Here is an 18763-nt window from a genome sequence, read left to right as displayed (position 1 = left end):
CCATCTTGCAGCTGTAGAACTTATTGGAGACTTCATATCTCTCAATCCGGGAATTTGCTTGAAATATTAACTTCAACTCCTGGAACATCTCATATGCTCCATGATGTTCAAAACGTCATTGAAGACCCGGTTCTAAGCCGTAAAGCATGGCACACTGAACTATCGAGTAGTCATCAGCTTTGCTCTGCCAGACGTTCATAACTTCTGGTGTTGCTCTTGCAGGAGGCCTGGCACCTAGCGGTGCTTCCAGGACGTAATTCTTCTATGCAGCAATGAGGATAATCCTCAAGTTACGGACCCAGTCCGTGTAATTGCTACCATCATCTTTCAACTTTGCTTTCTCAAGGAACGCATTAAAATTCAACGGAACAACAGCACGGGCCATTTATCTACAATTAACATAGACAAGCAAGATACTATCAGGTACTAAGTTCATGATAAATTCAAGTTCAATTAATCATATTACTTAAGAACTCCCACTTAGATAGACATCCCTCTCATCATCAAAGTGATTACGTGATCCAAATCAACTAAACCATGTCCGATCATCACGTGAGATGGAGTAGTTTCAATGGTGAACATCACTATGTTGATCATATCTACTATATGATTCACGCTCGACCTTTCGGTCTCCGTGTTCCGAGGCCATATCTGCATATGCTAGGCTCGTCAAGTTTAACCTGAGTATTCCGCGTGTGCAACTGTTTTGCGCCCGTTGTATTTGAACGTAGAGCCTATCACACCTGATCATCACGTGGTGTCTCAGCACGAAGAACTTTCGGAATGGTGCATACTCAGGGAGAACACTTTTATCTTGAAATTTTAGTGAGAGATCATCTTATAATGCTACCATCAATCAAAGCAAGATAAGATGCATAAAAGATAAACATCACATGCAATAAATATAAGTGATATGATATGGCCATCATCATCTTGTGCTTGTGATCTCCATCTCCGAAGCACCGTCATGATCACCATCGTCACCGGCTCGACACCTTGATCTCCATGGCAGTATCGTTGTCGTCTCGCCAACTTATTGCTTTTACGACTATCGCTACCGCTTAGTGATAAAGTAAAACAATTACATGGCGATTGCATTGCATACAATAAAGCGACAACCATATGGCTCCTGCCAGTTACCGATAACTCGGTTACAAAACATGATCATCTCATACAATAAAATATAGCATCATGTCTTCACCATATCACATCACAACATGCCCTGCAAAAACAAGTTAGACGTCCTCTACTTTGTTGTTGCAAGTTTTACGTGGCTGCTACGGGCTTAGCAAGAACCGTTCTTACCTACGCATCAAGACTACAACGATAGTTTGTCAAGTTGGTGTTGTTTTAACCTTCGCAAGGACCGGGCGTAGCCACACTCGGTTCAACTAAAGTGAGAGAGACAGACACCCGCCAGTCACCTTTAAGCAACGAGTGCTCGCAACGGTGAAACCAGTCTCGCGTAAGCGTACGCGTAATGTCGGTCCGGGCCGCTTCATCTCACAATACCGCTGAACCAAAGTATGACATGCTGGTAAGCAGTATGACTTATATCACCCACAACTCACTTGTGTTCTACTCGTGCATAGCATCAACGCATAAAACCTCGCTCGGATGCCAGTGTTGGGGAACGTAGTAATTTCAAAAAAATTCCTACGCACACACAAGATCATGGTGATGCATAGCAATGAGAGGGGAGAGTGTTGTCCACGTACCCTCGTAGACCGAAAGCAGAAGCGTTATCACAACGCGGTTGATGTAGTCGTACCTCTTCACGATCCGACCGATCAAGTATCGAACGCATGGCACCTCCGAGTTCAGCACACGTTCAGCTCGATGACGTCCCTCGAACTCCGATCCAGCCGAGTGTTGAGGGAGAGTTTCGTCAGCACGACGGCGTGGTGACGATGATGATGTTCTACCGACGCAGGGCTTCGCCTAAGCTCCGCAATGATATTATCGAGGTGTAATATGGTGGAGGGGGGCACCGCACACGGCTAAAATATCGTATATCAATTGTGTGTCCAGAGGTGCCCCCTTGCCCCCGTATATAAAGGAGCAAGGGGGGTGGTCGGCTGCCCTTGGGGCTCACCAAGGAGAGGGCGGAGTCCTCCTCCTAGTAGGAGTAGGACTCCCCTTTCCTAGTCCATCTAGGAAGAGAGAACGGGGAAGGAAAGAGAGGGAGATGGAGAGGGAAAGAGGGGCCGCGCCCCCGTCCCCTAGTCCAATTCGGACTCCTCATGGGAGGGGGCGCGCCACCTCCTGGGCTGCTGCCCTCTCTCTCCCCTCAGGCCCACCAAGGCCCAATACTTCCCCGGGGGTTCCGGTAACCCCTCCGGCACTCCGGTTTTATCCGAAACTTCTCCGGAACACTTCCGGTGTCCAAATATAGTTGTCCAATATATCAATCTTTATGTCTCGACCATTTCGAGACTCCTCGTCATGTCCGTGATCACATCTGGGACTCCGAAAAACCTTCGGTACATCAAAACATATAAAATCATAATATAACTGTCATCGTAACGTTAAGCGTGCGGACCCTACGGGTTCGAGAACTATGTAGACATGACCGAGACACCTCTCCGGTCAATAACCAACAGCGGAACCTGGATGCTCATATTGGTTCCTACATATTCTACGAAGATCTTTATTGGTCAGACCGCATAACAACATACGTTGTTCCCTTTGTCATCGGTATGTTACTTGCCTGAGATTCGATCGTCGGTATCTCGATACCTAGTTCAATCTCGTTACCAGCAAGTCTCTTTCTTCGTTCCGTAATACATCATCCCGCAACTAACTCATTAGTCACAATGCTTGCAAGGCTTATAGTGATGTGCATTACCGAGTGGGCCCAGAGATACCTCTCCGACAATCGGAGTGACAAATCCTAATCTTGAAATACGCCAACCCAACAAGTACCTTTGGAGCCACCTGTAGAGCACCTTTATAATCACCCAGTTACGTTGTGACGTTTGGTAGCACACAAAGTGTTCCTCCGGTAAACGGGAGTTGCATAATCTCATAGTCAGAGGAACATGTATAAGTCATGAAGAAAGCAATAGCAATATACTAAACGATCGAGTGCTAAGCTAACGGAATGGGTCAAGTCAATCACGTCATTCTCCTAATGAGGTGATCCCGTTAATCAAATGACAACTCATGTCTATGGCTAGGAAACATAACCATCTTTGATTAATGAGCTAGTCAAGTAGAGGCATACTAGTGACACTCTGTTTGTCTATGTATTCACACATGTATTATATTTCCGGTTAATACAATTCTAGCATGAATAATAAACATTTATCATGATATAAGGAAATAAATAATACTTTATTATTACCTCTAGGGCATATTTCCTTCAAGGACATTGTATTCAAATAGACGTTATTGGGAAGGTGGCAGCCAAAGAGTTTGATTTGTTCCTGCGTGATGTTCTTGACTCTTGAGCTGAGAAGATCTGTTTGTGCTTAAGAAAATTGTGCAGTTGTTTCTAACACTTGAGTTCATGGTCCTGGTCTCATGGTGGTCACCTTCTGTATTTTGTTTGGCAGGCGAGCCAAGAAGTTAGTTAAGCTTAGGATTTGTGCCTTTTGTTCTTCATTTATTACGTATATGACTTAAAATCAGAGACTCATACACGGTTGTCATATTATGCAGTGTCCACATATTGGTTAGTTGTAGTATCCTGGATAAAGTGGACATGTTATGTTAGAGATCAAGGTTCTCATTGTCGAAAAATATGCCATGGACACTGAAATTTCAAATAGATAATGCACCAATATTACACATAAGTTTCATTGCCATGGATGATCACTTGAATCAGCATACCTTATAATCTTATTTTTTATCTCAGCACCATGTGTGTTGTTTGAGAATGTTATTTCCTGTGCAGTCCAACGGAAAAATGTTGAAAGCCCATGGTGTCCATCAAATTTTGTTCATCTGCTACTAGCTGGATTCTAAGCATTGCAGGTACTCCGGTGAGAAGTTCATCGTACTTTGGGTAAAATATCATTGAACCGTTGCACCGGCAGTGCACATTCCGACCTACTATTGCTTGTAAAAATTAATGGTTCACTCCGTCTTCTTAATGTTGTATCCTTTTTGGGAGAAGTTTTGGTAGTTGGGATACTGATATACTTGTGATAGATGATTCTTGTATGCTGCTACTTTAGTTTTCAATGCAATATAAGGACCACCATTTATATTCCTCTGAATAAAGATAATATCTGTACATGGTTTATTGGTTCACTTTTCATATCATCAACAACTTCTGTTGAAGGAAGTCCTGAGTCATGTTTTTCCCTGATTGATAACACTTCCCAGCATGCTTGCTTTCTATGAATATTGATTACTTTATTCATATCTTGAAGTTTGATAGCGCTATCCTGCACAAAATGATTATTCACTTCTACTTTTATTATTTGCTCATAAACATGCTAAGCATGGTCTTGCTTTCATACAAATATAACAGCAGACAACACACATTGCTAATTTGAATGCTGTTTGCAGTTTTCACCCTCGTAAAGCTAATGAATGCGAATAAAGATTATGGAGAACTTTCTAAAGTAGCAAGGTTTGTACTCAGTACTGATACATCATGCAGATAAACACGGTTTGTGCTGTTTTCTTGATGATATAGCAACGATATTACTTCATTTTACTAAATAATAAGCTAGCGAACTTATGTCTTCTCTTTACTTATATTTCTCTCAGGCTGATTTCATAATGCAGGCGTCTGGAAGTGCATGCCACTGCATATATGGTGGATTTGTGAAATGGTCTATGGGAAAAGTAAGTTTCCATATGCTGCCGAGGAATAAATCATACATAAGTTACTGATTTACATGTGATAGGAAGTGTTGGTGTAACTCTCCTCTCACCCGATTATATATTATTAGAAAGCTTTGCATATAGCTGCAAAACGCAGTTGACTAGAAGGCTGCATGTCTCCCCTATCTTTTTTCTATGGCGCCGTAATTTTTTTGGTATATATTGATGCTGACATGTGATTAAGCATTGGCCTGTATTACATATGATCAGGTGTACTGCAACTTCGGAGCACAACTGGGACTTGAAAGCTACTATCATACATGAAAGACGACAGGTATGCATAACATAGGTAAAAAGCGCATGTAATTTATGTTTGTGACTCCCCAACTCTGCCTTTTTTTTCAAGATATTCAGTATTTATGCACCTTTATGAAGCAAAAAAATAGAAGATACATGTGTGTGCTGAAAACTGATATTATCTAATGTATTAAAAAATCACTTCACTTATTTATTGATATGAATTTTAATGTTAGTCACAACTCGTAGCATGGTCGACTGAAGTTTACGGTGCTCTACTAGTATGAGAAAACTTTCCTAGTTGCCATGTTTTTTTTTGCTTGTTGGCATACTTAGTAAGGCTCATCCAATACACCAAATAAGACAAGTTCCAGGGACAAGTTCCTTAGTACAATGTTTCCTAGAGGGAAATAAATATGTACTCCCTCCATCCGGAAATACTTGTCATCAAAATGGTTAAAAAAGAGATGTATCCAGAACTAAAATACGTCTAGACACATTCCCTTTTATTCATTTTGATGACAAGTATTTCCGGACGGAGGGAGTATAGGAGAATGACCTTAGTAGCCTTTTTTACAATGTTTGAAGAAACTTGTGCGTGCTATGTTTCAAAGGCTGGGATGATTTTCCTTGCATTGTCGAAAAATGATATACTTGTGGATTTCTGTTTTACGGCGATAGGAACTTAAATTGCAAATCAGATATTTACAAGCTAAGATTTTGAAATTCTTCCATGGTTACACCTGCAGTAATGTTTGTACATGACTAATATCCTGCCGCTATCACTACTTGCATCATATCAATGCCTTGTGTGCTAACCGTTCGTTCTGTTTTTATGTTTGTAGATTCAAAAGATAAATGGATTATATGGGTGAGTGGAAAGTATACGGCGATGATGATGATGATGATGATGGATGATTTCAGTTTTAGTTAAGTTGTAGGGACAATGTTCATATCGGATGATGTTCTTTGGTTAATTTTAGTTCAATTGTAGGGATGTCGATGGATGCTTTTAGTTTAAGTTTTGCTATCAAGAAAATATTTAGAATATGCATCACATTTGGATGATGTTTCTCTTGTAACATCGAGTATTGTAATCCAACAATTTTATTTTATAAATGATTTCTTCCTCCCATGAGTATATTCTCTTGTTTTTTCTTCACTTGAAATACATGATTCTCACCATTACGTGGAGCATTAATTTAATTGCTGGCAATATATATATATAAGTAATATTATTGACAATATATATATAAAAGTAATATTATTTATGTTGCAACTTCTTTGTTGCCTAGCAATGGGATTTTGATTCATGTGCATTAATCGCCAACATAAAAAAGCGTTGCAGTAGTCTGTTTTATGTGTTGCAATCTTGCAATGGTTCATTTTACCAACGGCCGTGTAAGCGTTGCACTATGTACTAGCAACACTGGATAAGACAAGGCATCCCAAACCGTTGGTAAACGCCCTAACAACGCTTATATGAACATTTAGATACGAAAAAAAGCGTTGTTATAAGGGGGGTCATGTTGTAGTGTTGACCTATAGGTTCTGTAGTAACTTGATCCGAAGTTTCATGATCATCATCATTAGCTTCCTCTCTAGTTGGTGTAGGCATGACAGGAAAAGTTTTCACTGATGCGCTACCTTTCAATTCAAGAGAAGGTACAATTACCTCATCAAGTTCTACTTTCCTCCCACTCAATTCTTTCGAGAGAAACTCCTTCTCTAGAAAGGACCCAAACTTAGCAACAAAGATCTTGCCTTCGGATCTGTGGTAGAAGGTGTACCCAATAGTTTCTTTAGGGTATCATCTGAAGACACACTTCTCCGATTTCGGTTCGAGCTTATCTGGCTGAAGCCTTTGACATAAGCATCGCATCCTCAAATTTTAAGATACGACAGCTTAGGTTTCTTGCCAAACCACAATTCATACGGTGCCATCTCAACGGATTTAGATGGTGCCCTATTTAACGTGAATGCAGTTGTCTCTAATGCATAACCCCCAAACCATAGTGGTAAATCGATAAGAGACATCATAGATCGCACCATATCTAATAAAGTACGGTTACGACGTTCGGACACACCATTACGATGTGGTGTTCCAGGTGGCGTGAGTTGTGAAACAATTTCACATTTTTTTAAGTGATGGCCAAACTCGTAACTCAAATATTTGCCTCCGGGATCATATCGTAGAAACTTTATTTTATTGTTACGATGATTCTCCACTTCACTCTAAAATTCTTTAAATTTTTCCAATGTTTCAGACTTGTGTTTCATTAAGTAGATATACCCATACCTACTCAAATAATCTATGAAGGTCAGAAAATAACGATACCCGCCACGTGCTTCAACACTCATCAGACAGCATACATCGGTATGTATTATTTCCAATAAGTCATCAGCTCGCTCCATTGTTCCGGAGAACGGAATTTTAGTCATCTTGCCCATAAGGCATGGTTTGCCAGTATCAAATGATTCATAATCAAGTGATTCCAAAAGCCCATTTGTATGGAGTTTCTCATGAGCTTTACACCAATATGACCTAAATGGCAGTGCCAAAATATGTTGTTTCATTATCAACTTTGCATCTTTTGGCATCAATATTATGAATATTTGTATCACTACAATAGAGATTCAATAACCATTCATATTCGATGATTGACCATAGAAGGTTTTATTCATGTAAATAGAACAACAAATATTTTCTGACTCAAATGAATAACTGTATCACAATAAACGTGATCCAATCATTTTCATGCTCAACGCAAACACCAAATAACTTTTATTTAGGTCCAACACTAATCCCGAAGGTAGAGGGAGTGTGCGATGGTGATCTTATCAACATTGGAATCACTTCCAACACACACCGTCACCTCGCCATTAACTAGTCTCTGTTCATTTTGCAACTCCTGTTTCGAGTTACTAATCTTAGCAACTGAACTGGTATCAAATACCCAGGGGCTACTATGAACACTAGTAAAGTACACATCAATAACATGTATATCAATATACTTTTGTTCAATTTGTCATCCTTCTTATCCGCCAAGTATTCGGGCAGTTCCGCTTCTAGTGAACATTTCCTTTGCAGTAGAAGCACTCAGTTTCAGGCTTGGGTCTAGCTTTGGGCTTCTCCATGGGAGCGACAACTTGTTTGCTCTTCTTCTTGAAGTGCCCTTTCTGTCCCTTTGCCTTTTCTTGAAACTAGTGGTTTTGTTAACCATCAACACTTGATGCTCTTTCTTGATTTCTACCTTCGTTGATTTCAGCATTGCGGAGAGCTTGGGAATTGTTTTCGTCATCCCTTGCACATCATAGTTCATCACGAAGTTCTAGTAGCTTGGTGATAGTGACTAGAGAACTCTTGTCAATCACTATCTTATCTGCGAGATTAACTCCCACTTGATTCAAGCGATTGTAGTACCCAAACATTCTAAGCACATGCTCACTGGCTGAGCTATTCTCCTCCATCTTGTAGGCAAAGCACTTGTCAGAGGTCTCATACCTCTCGACATGGGCATGAGTCTGAAATACAAATTTCAGCTCTTGGAACATCTCATATGCTCCGTGGCGTTCAAAATGTTTTTGAAGTCCCGGTTCTAAGCCGTAAAGCATGGCGCACTAAACTATCAAGTAGTCATCATACGGAGCTTGTCAAACATTTATAACGTCTGCATCTGCTCTTGCAATAGGTCTGTCACCTAGCGATGCATCAAGGACATAATTCTTCTATGCAGCAATGAGGATAATCCTCAGATCATGGACCCAGTTCGCATCATTGCTACTATCATCTTTCAACTTATTTTTCTCTAGAACATATCAAAAATAGGGGAGCTATAGCACGAGCTATTGATCTACAACATAGATTTGCAAATACTATCAGGACTAAGTTCATGATAAATAAAGTTCAATTAATCAAATTACTAATGAACTACCACTTAAATAAACATCCCTCAAGTTATCTAAGTGATACGTGATCCAAATCAACTAACCCATGTCCGATCATCACGTCAGATGGGGTAGTCATCAATGGTGAACATCTCTATGTTGATCATATCTACTATATGACTCACGTTCGACCTTTTAGTCTCAAGTGTTCCGAGACCATGTCTGTACATGCTAGGCTCGTCAAGGTTAACCCAAGTATTCTGCATGTGCAAAATTGTCTTAGACCCATTGTATGTGAACCTAGAGTCTATCACACCCGATCATCACGTGGTGTCTCGAAACGACGAACTTTCACAACGGTGCATACTCGGGGAGAACACTTATATCTTGAAATTTAGTGAAGGGATCATTCTATAATGCTACCGTCGTTCTTAGCAAAATAAGATGCATAAAAGATAAACATCAGATGCAATCAAAATATGTGACATGTATAGCCATCATCATCTTGTGCTTTTGATCTACATCTCCAAAGCATCGTCATGATCTCCATCGTCACCGGCTCGACACCTTGATCTCCATCATTGCGTCGTGGTCGTCTCACCAACTATTGCTTTTACAAGTATTGCTAATGCATAGCAATAAAGTAAAGCAATTACATGGCGTTTGCATTTCATACAATAAAGAGACAACCATACACTACAAAAAAGTACACTTCCGTGATGATACGTGTTTGTCACAGTAGGTCGCGTTTTTTGTCATGCATGCACATCCATGACAAATTTATGACAGAATCAAGATAGTCATACCTGTGCTGTCGTAGAAGTGTTCCATGACATTACCAAAATTATCATCACGGAAGTGTACACTTCCATGACGATAAATCGCGCGTCACAGAAGTGCTTTCGTCAAGGGTGACCGACACATGGCATCCACCGTAACGGAACACCGTTAAGCTATCGGGTCGTGTTTTGGATCCGATAACCCGTTAACAGCCCCGACCAATGGGGATTTTTCACGTGTAAAATCATCATTGGCTGGAGGAAACACGTGTCGGCTCACCGTAGGGACAGATGTCATCCGCTCATTGGACCGAAGGCGCCTATGATACGGCGACACGTGGCACGGCCCAACAGAGGCCCATTCCTGTGAAAAAGCCGACCCGTTTGACTTGGTCAAAAGGTGGCGGGCCAGCCCACGGAAAGCCTGTTAACGGCCTGTTCGCATATAGCCCATTTACAGCCCGCTAACCCAGGGCCCGTTACGCCCTATCCGAATTAGGTCCAATAGCGTCATCTGGGCTGTCCAATATGATTCAGCCCGTTTTAACTTCCGGGCCATGTGTGGCCCATGACTTCTTTCGGCCCATATGAGGACCTTTGTAACTCTTGGCCCATTAATGGCCCGTGGTGAAACTGGCCCGTAATGAACGGTGTATCACTTTATACCCATTAACGGCCCGTTATTCCATTGGGCCGTTTCCAGCCCAAGTTATCTTTCGGCCTTCTCAGGGCCCATTGATTCTTGGGCTCATTTGCAGCATTTGGTTACATACGGCCCGTTACTGTCATTTTCTGCTTGTGGGCCAAATTCAGCCCATCGTTACAGTCGGCCCGTTTGCGGACCGTTAATACATTGGGCCGTCTTCATGTCAAAAAAAACCCGTTGGGCTGTTTTCATAGAGTTATCAAATACGGCCTATTAATGGCCCATTATGGGGCACGAATAGTACAACCCATGATTGGCGAAATGATGATACGCCCCGTAGAAGGCCCATGGATCCTACGGCCCGTATGAGGCCCATGGATAGTACGGCCCGTAGAAGGCCCATGGATCGTACGACCCGTAGAAGGCCCATGGACCCTACGACCCGTAGAAGGCCCATGGACCCTACGACCCGTAGAAGGCCCATGGACCCTAAGGCCCATATAGAAGGCCGATGGATCCTACGGCCAGACGAAGGCCCATGGATCATACGGCCTGCAGGAGGCCCATGGTTACAACAGTCCGTGTGTTGCCACGATTATTTTGGCCTAGTTACCAAAAATAGGCTATTGTGGCCACTAGAAAAAAAAGAAAAAGAACTGCAGTGACTACAAGCAAACAACTAAACAAGACAATAAGGAAATAAATAAGCAAGCAATTAACGCTAGCCTATTACCGCTATTACACATATTACATCCACTGGGCATCAAAGTTCGCCACGAGTGCAAATATAGGGAACAAAGCAGCACATTACATACACTGGCCGTCAAAATTGGCCACCAGTGCAAATAAACGCGGCAGCAAAACAAGAGCATAACTGAAACAACTTCAGAAGAGCTCAAGAAACGTTATCCTGGGTATCCACCATGCTGGCAATAAGCTTAGCAAGCTGATTAGCTTTGTCCTGTTTGGCGCTAAAATCCTCCAACGCTTGCTGTTGCACCAGAAAGTATGCATCTGAATGCTCCAGGGACTTTCGCAGTCCTTCCGCTTCTTGTCGCAGCACAGTTGATCGATGTCTTTCAGCTTGTAGTTGAGACTCAAGAAACCGAAGTGATTCAGACAGTGAGTTTGAATAGCTTGTGCAAGCGGTAGTGGCCAGTAACTCGAACACTAAACAGAGACAGGACTTTGGGGTTGTCTCGCTGTCTTCAAGATAGTCTTCCTTAGCTGTTTTATCAGCTTTGTTGGAGACCAACAAGGATGTGTCACTATCCTGAACCTTATCTGCATTACTTCCTTTACCATTGCTTAATAAGGCACTCTTCCTCAATATTCTGTCAGCATTCTAAAAGAAGAAACAAGCAGACACATAACAAGTTTAGCATGTACTAGTATATGAAACTCATTTCGGTGAACCCGTTCATTAGTAAGGTGGACATGATTAAACTACCAAGTCTTCTATTGCCAAGTACTAGTACATAATAAAAGCATCAAACAAACATATATCTATGTCCTATGGTCACTTCATTGTCTTGCCAAATCAAAATAGAGACACAGTTCAAATCATATCAGTTCAAGACAAAAGCAGCAGTGAAAGAATACAAAGCGTGGGAAACTACACGGCACAACAAGATTTCAGATGGGTACCACGGGTCTACATGTACAACAACACTATTGGCTCTGTTGTGATGCTAGTAATGTGCATGATATGAAAGTCAACTGTATACACAATTGAAATTGAAATCAGCAGAGCTACTGATAAGAGCAAACCTGTTAAAAAAACATGCATGAACATACCTGCTGTGCCATTGGAGTTTCGATTGGATCCTTCAATTTAAAAATAAGTTTGTATGAGTAAATACAGTGATACAAGAGCAAAGCAATCATAGTTAAAAAAAGGCGTGCCTAAGCGAGCGCTTAAGCGCGCCTAGGCTCTAGGCGTTGGCAAAACGCATTGCGCATAACTACACATAATCTGTGCATAACTGCGCATAAGCATGCGCTTTGGTCAGTAAAGCGCAAGGCGGTGGCAAAACGCACAATTAACGCCTAGCGCTTTTTTCAACTATGATAGCAATGGAATCTTAAATTAGAACAGTTGTTCTTCAGGTTTAGGCACTTGTTCTACATGAACAGAGTACAGTAAGACGCAAGAATATAATACTTAAAATAGAAAATGAGCTCATAGACCTTACCACATTCTTGGTTTGGGACCAGTACAGAACAAGGCACTCCCAGTCATCGTCCAGTAAATGTGTCTTAGGAGAACGTAAGGGAATTTGATGAGTTTCTTTGCCGGTGAAGTATGTTTTCTTCAGGTAATTCCGATACTGCCACCAAGCATTCTTGAAGATAGCAGAGGTATTAGCACAGGTTACCTCATCCTGAGTTTCCAAATTGGTCCTTCTCTATAGAGAAAAATGGGAAAATTTGATGTATTATAACCATCATGGAGGTAGGATGTATGGGACGAAGCAAAGTAATTGCCATGAATAACATTACTTACACATAACTGCTGGACAAACACCTGCAACTGGCATTTTCCTTCATCTTTAGTATAATATTTCCAAGATGGGAAGATACGCACATACGATTTAACAACATCAAATGCTATAGATGCTAAACAACGACTAGCTGGTTGTGCTTCCTCCACAGGAATAGGCGTACTAACTGGTGGAGTTGGGGTTCGCCGTGATAGTACTGGCCCTTTGGGCACTGGGGCTGCCTTACTAACTGCTCTTGTTTGGGAGCTCTGTGGTGGAGATGGTGCTGTGTCAACAGGAACTGGGTTACTATCGGCTGGGGTTGGGGTTAGATTGGGTGAAGCTGGTTCTCTGTCCATCGCAGTAGGGGTACAATCTGCGAGAGTTTGGGTTATGTGTGGTAGGGCTGGTTCTTGTGCATGTACAACCGGGGTGCTATCTCCACCAAGAGGTAGCACTGTTTTATTTGAAGACCGTGTTTTTAGTCCGCTAGATACTGGCATCACCCGCTCCAATTCAAATGGCTGATAAACAGGAAACATAGTTGAATGTACAGACATTGTATGAGAGACAGATGCAATACATAGTGTGGAAAAAAGAGGGCATGAAATAGTTGACATGTATATTGTTTAACTAAAACGGATAGCATGACATAATTTCACATATATGATGTCTATCTAAACTGGATAGCATAGCATAACATAATTCAAAGATATGATGAATAACTAAACATGATCGCATGACATAATTCACCTACATGTTATCTAAGTAACCAGGATCGCATCATTTAATTCACGTATGTGATTTATATGCTAAACAGAGGGCATTCGATATGATGTCTGAACTAAGAACATGGTGTTGAATATTGTGTATATGATGTCTAAACTATGCAATGCAAGACACCGTATGCATGATATGAGCAGTAAAACCGTGCCAAGTTAGAGCATACACCTCAGTTGGGGAATAGGACTGGTCATCTGTCTCTGAATCCATCTCTGAGGAGCTATCGGGACCCAACAAGAGATCTGCTTCGACAGGTAGCATTGTTTGCTTTGAAGGCCTTGTTTTCACTCCAGATTTTTCCATCTCCCACCCATATGGCTGATTCACAGGAAGAGTAGTTTAATGTACAAACATTGTCGACAAATGGAAATGTAATGAAGAAAAGGATGGGCAAGATATCATTCAAATATATGATGCCTGGTTAAACAGGATGGCATTGCACATTTCACATATATTATGGCTGGCTAAAAGACATGAGATTGCATAATTCCCATATATGATATAGAAACTAAACAGGTGGCATTACAGAACATGTCTAAACTAAGAAGATGACATATATGACGTCAAAAGTAGGCACTGCAAGGCAACATATGCATGATATGACTAACATCATCATGCCAAGGTAGAGCAAACACCTTGGGGGTAAATAGGAGTGGTCAGCGGCGTCTGAATCCGCCTCAGAACAAATATCTTCCTCTGGATTACAATCTGGAGAGGGGTGGGGAGGGTTTGCCATTGAACCCACCATGGAGCGATGTCTGCATGACATTGTATTGCCGCGCAAAACTCTTCTCTTTTTCTCTACATGTTCAGCATGACTGTGTACAATATCTGACATGCATACGAAAAAAATATGGTGATATTATGTAAGGAGAGCATGCAGGAATTTAGAGTGATGGTAACAACCAGTGGATCGACATTTTTCCATTGAACCAAAATAGCCCTAATGGATCGACGTGAATGTATAGTAATAAGTGATGCAACAAGTGTACAACCTCTTTGCCGTAGCCGTGTAGACCTCAGCATCATTGGGTTGGTCGCTGAAGCAGTTGAGGCAGAGGTGGCTGTCGGAGGTGTGGAGGAAGATCTGAGGAATCTGTAGACGGCGTCCAGGGCGCTGCTCTGTTGTGATGGATTGTTCTGTCGTTGGAGCAGCTCCGGTGAGCCGTAAGACGTCAAGGCTGAAGTAGCACAAGACAGACATCGTCAATCTCAAGTGTGATTCTAATAGCATCTCCAATAGATGATGTAAAATGGATGTAAAATAAACATCACCAAAAACCACCTAACTACAACAGATGAGGTAAAAACTGTTGACTCTGAACTTAACTGTCGAAATTGCAATTTACTGTGGAATCTGAATGCTACTGTCGAAACTGAACGCAATGGTAGCAGAGAGGCACTTGAAATGTAGTTTAGGGAGGGCCTGCAGTTCATCTTCAACCTGCGCCCCCCTGAGCCGCCAGCCGCCACCGGCCGAACCGCCGGCCCCAGTGCCGCCTTGCCGCCCCGGAACAACTCGCCACTGCCACCCCGGCCAGCCCTCTAGGCCCCCCGCCCCCACCCTGAACCCTAAGATAGATAGTGGGGTACCTCTCCGGTGAGCCCCCATCCCCGCTGCGGGTGGTTCTTCCTTAACTCCGGCGAGCCCCCCCAACCCCTGAAAATCGACTGTCCGAAAAGTTGATTCAGTCGACTGAAGTGTGGCTTAATCAGAGCAGAGCAGCAGCACGAGCGAGGGGGAGAGCAGCAGCAGCAGCTGGGCGAGCGAGCGATCGAGTGAGAGCCGGAGCGGCAGCAGCAGCGCGAGCGAGCAAGCGAGAGCCGGGGCAGCAGCAGCAGATCCGGCTGGTACGGACGCTGCCACCGAAGGGGCCTCACACTGTGGGAGAGCCGCTGTGGAGATGTCGCCCGCGGCGCCGGCTTCAAGGTAGCCGCTACATGGGAGTGCGGGATGGAGCACCGTCGGCGCCGGGAGGTCGAGTTAAGGAGAAGGTGCGATGCGATGAGTGTACAACCTCTTTGGTGGCACCGAGTAGGCCTCGGCTTCGTCAGAGGAGTCGTTGAGGATGCTGTGGTTCCGGTGGAGCAGGTTAAGGCGGCGCTGTGGGGATGGAGCAGCCGCGATAGACGAGGCGGTCGTCGAAGCAGCTCCTTGGAAGTGGAGGACGGGACGGCGAGATGGACGACGGATCCTCATCTGGGGAGGTGGACGAGGGACGTCGAGCTGTTGCGGTGGACGACGTCGTCGGGGAAGAGGCTCCGGCTGGGCAGCGGTGACGTGGCGGACGAAGGAGGGTGGGGTTTCGCGGCTGGAGCAGAGAGGTTATGGTGGCCTGGGATTTCGAATGGCGAAAAGGGGGCGATGGGAGGGGTGAAGCATGACTTAGGGACGCGCTTGTCCAAAATGTAGGGTGTGTACAAAAGTACCCCCACCGATTTGAACTAGCGGCCCTTTTGGCTCAAGGTTAGAAGGGGGATTTCGCGTGTCGGGATTTGGCAGCTGGAGGGAGTTTTCGCGCGCGTTGTAATTTCGGGATAGCAAGGCGCGAGTTGTGAAGGCGCCAGTTTTGGGAGCACGATATCTGAATTTTCGGTATATAACAAGACGCGGGTTGAATTTTAGGGACAAGCCTAACGTGTAGTAATATTGTACTTGTACGTACCAAATCAATTCGCACTTCCCTCAACCAAAAAGAAAACGAAAAAATAAAACTATTCACACCACACAAAGAGAGCGTCTTGCCCCGTTTTACTTTACAAATGCTATTCAAAGCTACTCCCTCCTTCCATCTATATAGGGCCTAATGTGTTGTTCGATGCTAACTTTGACCAAATATTAGAGCAGTGATATATGACATGCAACTTACACAAAGCACACCGTTAAATTCGTCTGTGAAAGGTTCTTTCAATGATATAATTTTCACATTGTGCATGTCATGTACTATTAATCTTGTCAATAGTCAAAGGCGGTCTTAAAAATCTCATTACGCCCTATATAGATGGAAGGAGGGAGTATGAATCCATGTTATGTCTGATTGAATTTTTTCGCTTGCTGTATAATGCATGTAACGTACTCATACCAACATTTTAGTGCATTCCAAATGTCTATACTACCGCTGCAATTCAAACTAAATTTGAATTCGTTTCTCTATTTCAATAAGAATCTACAATCATGATTGTTGCCAACTTCAACCATCATAGTTTCCTTGCTATCCGCCAGATATAAATCGGACGGCCTATAATGCAGGATGGCAGGCACACCATCATCAACAACTCTGTTTTTTATAAGAGTAGAGATAAAATATACTAAATGTAGTATAACATGTTCATAACCACACCATGTGTATCACCGTTATATATATTCACACATGCGTCGGTTTGAAACACTATGATAAATTCTTCAAATATCCGAATTCGCTTTTTATAATGAAATATATATGATCTCTATTCGTCTTTTACACCCACACAACCCTCTTATCTTTGTAGCTAGCGCTAACTTTCTCTTGTGCATGCACACGCCCGCATCCCTCTCACCCTCCCTCAGCATTCTCTACCTCCATCGCGCAAATTCGTCTTTTCACTTTAGGTCGTTCACCCACGGTGTGTGTAGGCCCCCCAGCTCCTTCTTTACGGCACACATCGATCGATATGCCTCTCTAGTCAGGTGTGCCTAGCACAAACACAAGCTTCCCCTCTTCTCTTGTCACCGTCCATGCCTCACTCCCACCACTCTTTTCATTGTTCTCGTACTCGCACACACCTCCCCCCTCGATATAGTATGCCTCTCGTACCACCTCCTACATGCATCCCTCTCTCTATCCTTCTCCTCGTGCCTCATTTGCTTCTAACACACACATGCATGTATACCGATTGATCTCCCAACATATACCTAGATCGACTTCAACTACCCCCGCATCGATCGACGTACCTCACAAGTTATGTCTCTCCTTTCTCTAACAAAGGGCGATTGATCTTCCTATGTAGTTACGTCTGCTTACCACAGCCACATTGTCCCCCCTCATCATTCGTGCATGCCTCCTGACCCGTCTCTCACACGCACGTGCACAGACAACAAGCAGCCATCTCCTCTCTTATTGATATTGCGGGCGTGCCCTCCATTTGTCTAGCAAGCCTATCCCACCATTTGTTAGAAGCAACTCCACTACCACCACCTCCAACACTCTAGCTCTGTCTATCTCCCAACCTTATTCCTCTCCTGCACATATGCATGGATGCCGATCGATCTCCCTTAATACATGAGGCAGATCGATCTCCTTAATACATGAGGTAGGCCTCTCTCCTCCTCCACACATATACCAGCCATTGTACCTCTATAGTTAATTGGGCCTCCCTGTTCCCCCACCACACACCGATAGTCGAGCGCTGCAGGTAGGTATCCATGCCACAGAGACAAACTGCACATGTCCCATCTCACGTTCCAGTAGGCCAGCCACTCTATATCTTTGACGTGGGCACACACAAATTCGATGGCACTCTTTATCGATCGCGCGCGCGCACACACACACACATCATCCCTCTCTTCGATTCTATGGACACCTCAAGCCGATGATACCTCCACTCTCTTCTCGTGGATCGCCCCCTCTATATATATGTTATATCCAGGACTCTATTTCACACACATTGCATATGTTACTTTTTTATTGACCGCACCCCCCAAAAAAAACTCTCAAGAGCCCACACACTATATCTCTCTAGGTTTGTATCTCTCTCACACAACCCCACGTAGGTGGTGTACATATACAAGAAGATAATAGGTGCACCGTGCACGTACTCACGCTTCGTGCCCAGCCATACCCGCGCGGGTACACGGTGGAGCTCATTTCTTTACGAAATGGCAGCCCACGTGCTAATTTGAACGCCTGTAACGGTTGTTTACCTAGGGAGGTCGTGTACCACGCGTGCACGAAACAAAGTTCGACTTGACGCGTTGTCGCGTTATTTTTAAATAAAGTTATAGCGCTCAATGGCACGTACACAGAATATAAAACAATTTTTATGGAGAAAAAAGTAGTCCGCTCACTATATACAATGGAGCCTGCCTGCCTGGTTTGTCGCTCTTCAGAGTATCTCACCCAAGGTTGCGG

This window comes from Triticum aestivum, chromosome 7D, assembly GCF_018294505.1.
Source record: "Triticum aestivum cultivar Chinese Spring chromosome 7D, IWGSC CS RefSeq v2.1, whole genome shotgun sequence".
Taxonomy (NCBI): domain Eukaryota; kingdom Viridiplantae; phylum Streptophyta; class Magnoliopsida; order Poales; family Poaceae; genus Triticum; species Triticum aestivum.
The sequence above is the reverse complement of the archived record's forward strand: the minus strand, read 5'-3'. Positions refer to the sequence as shown.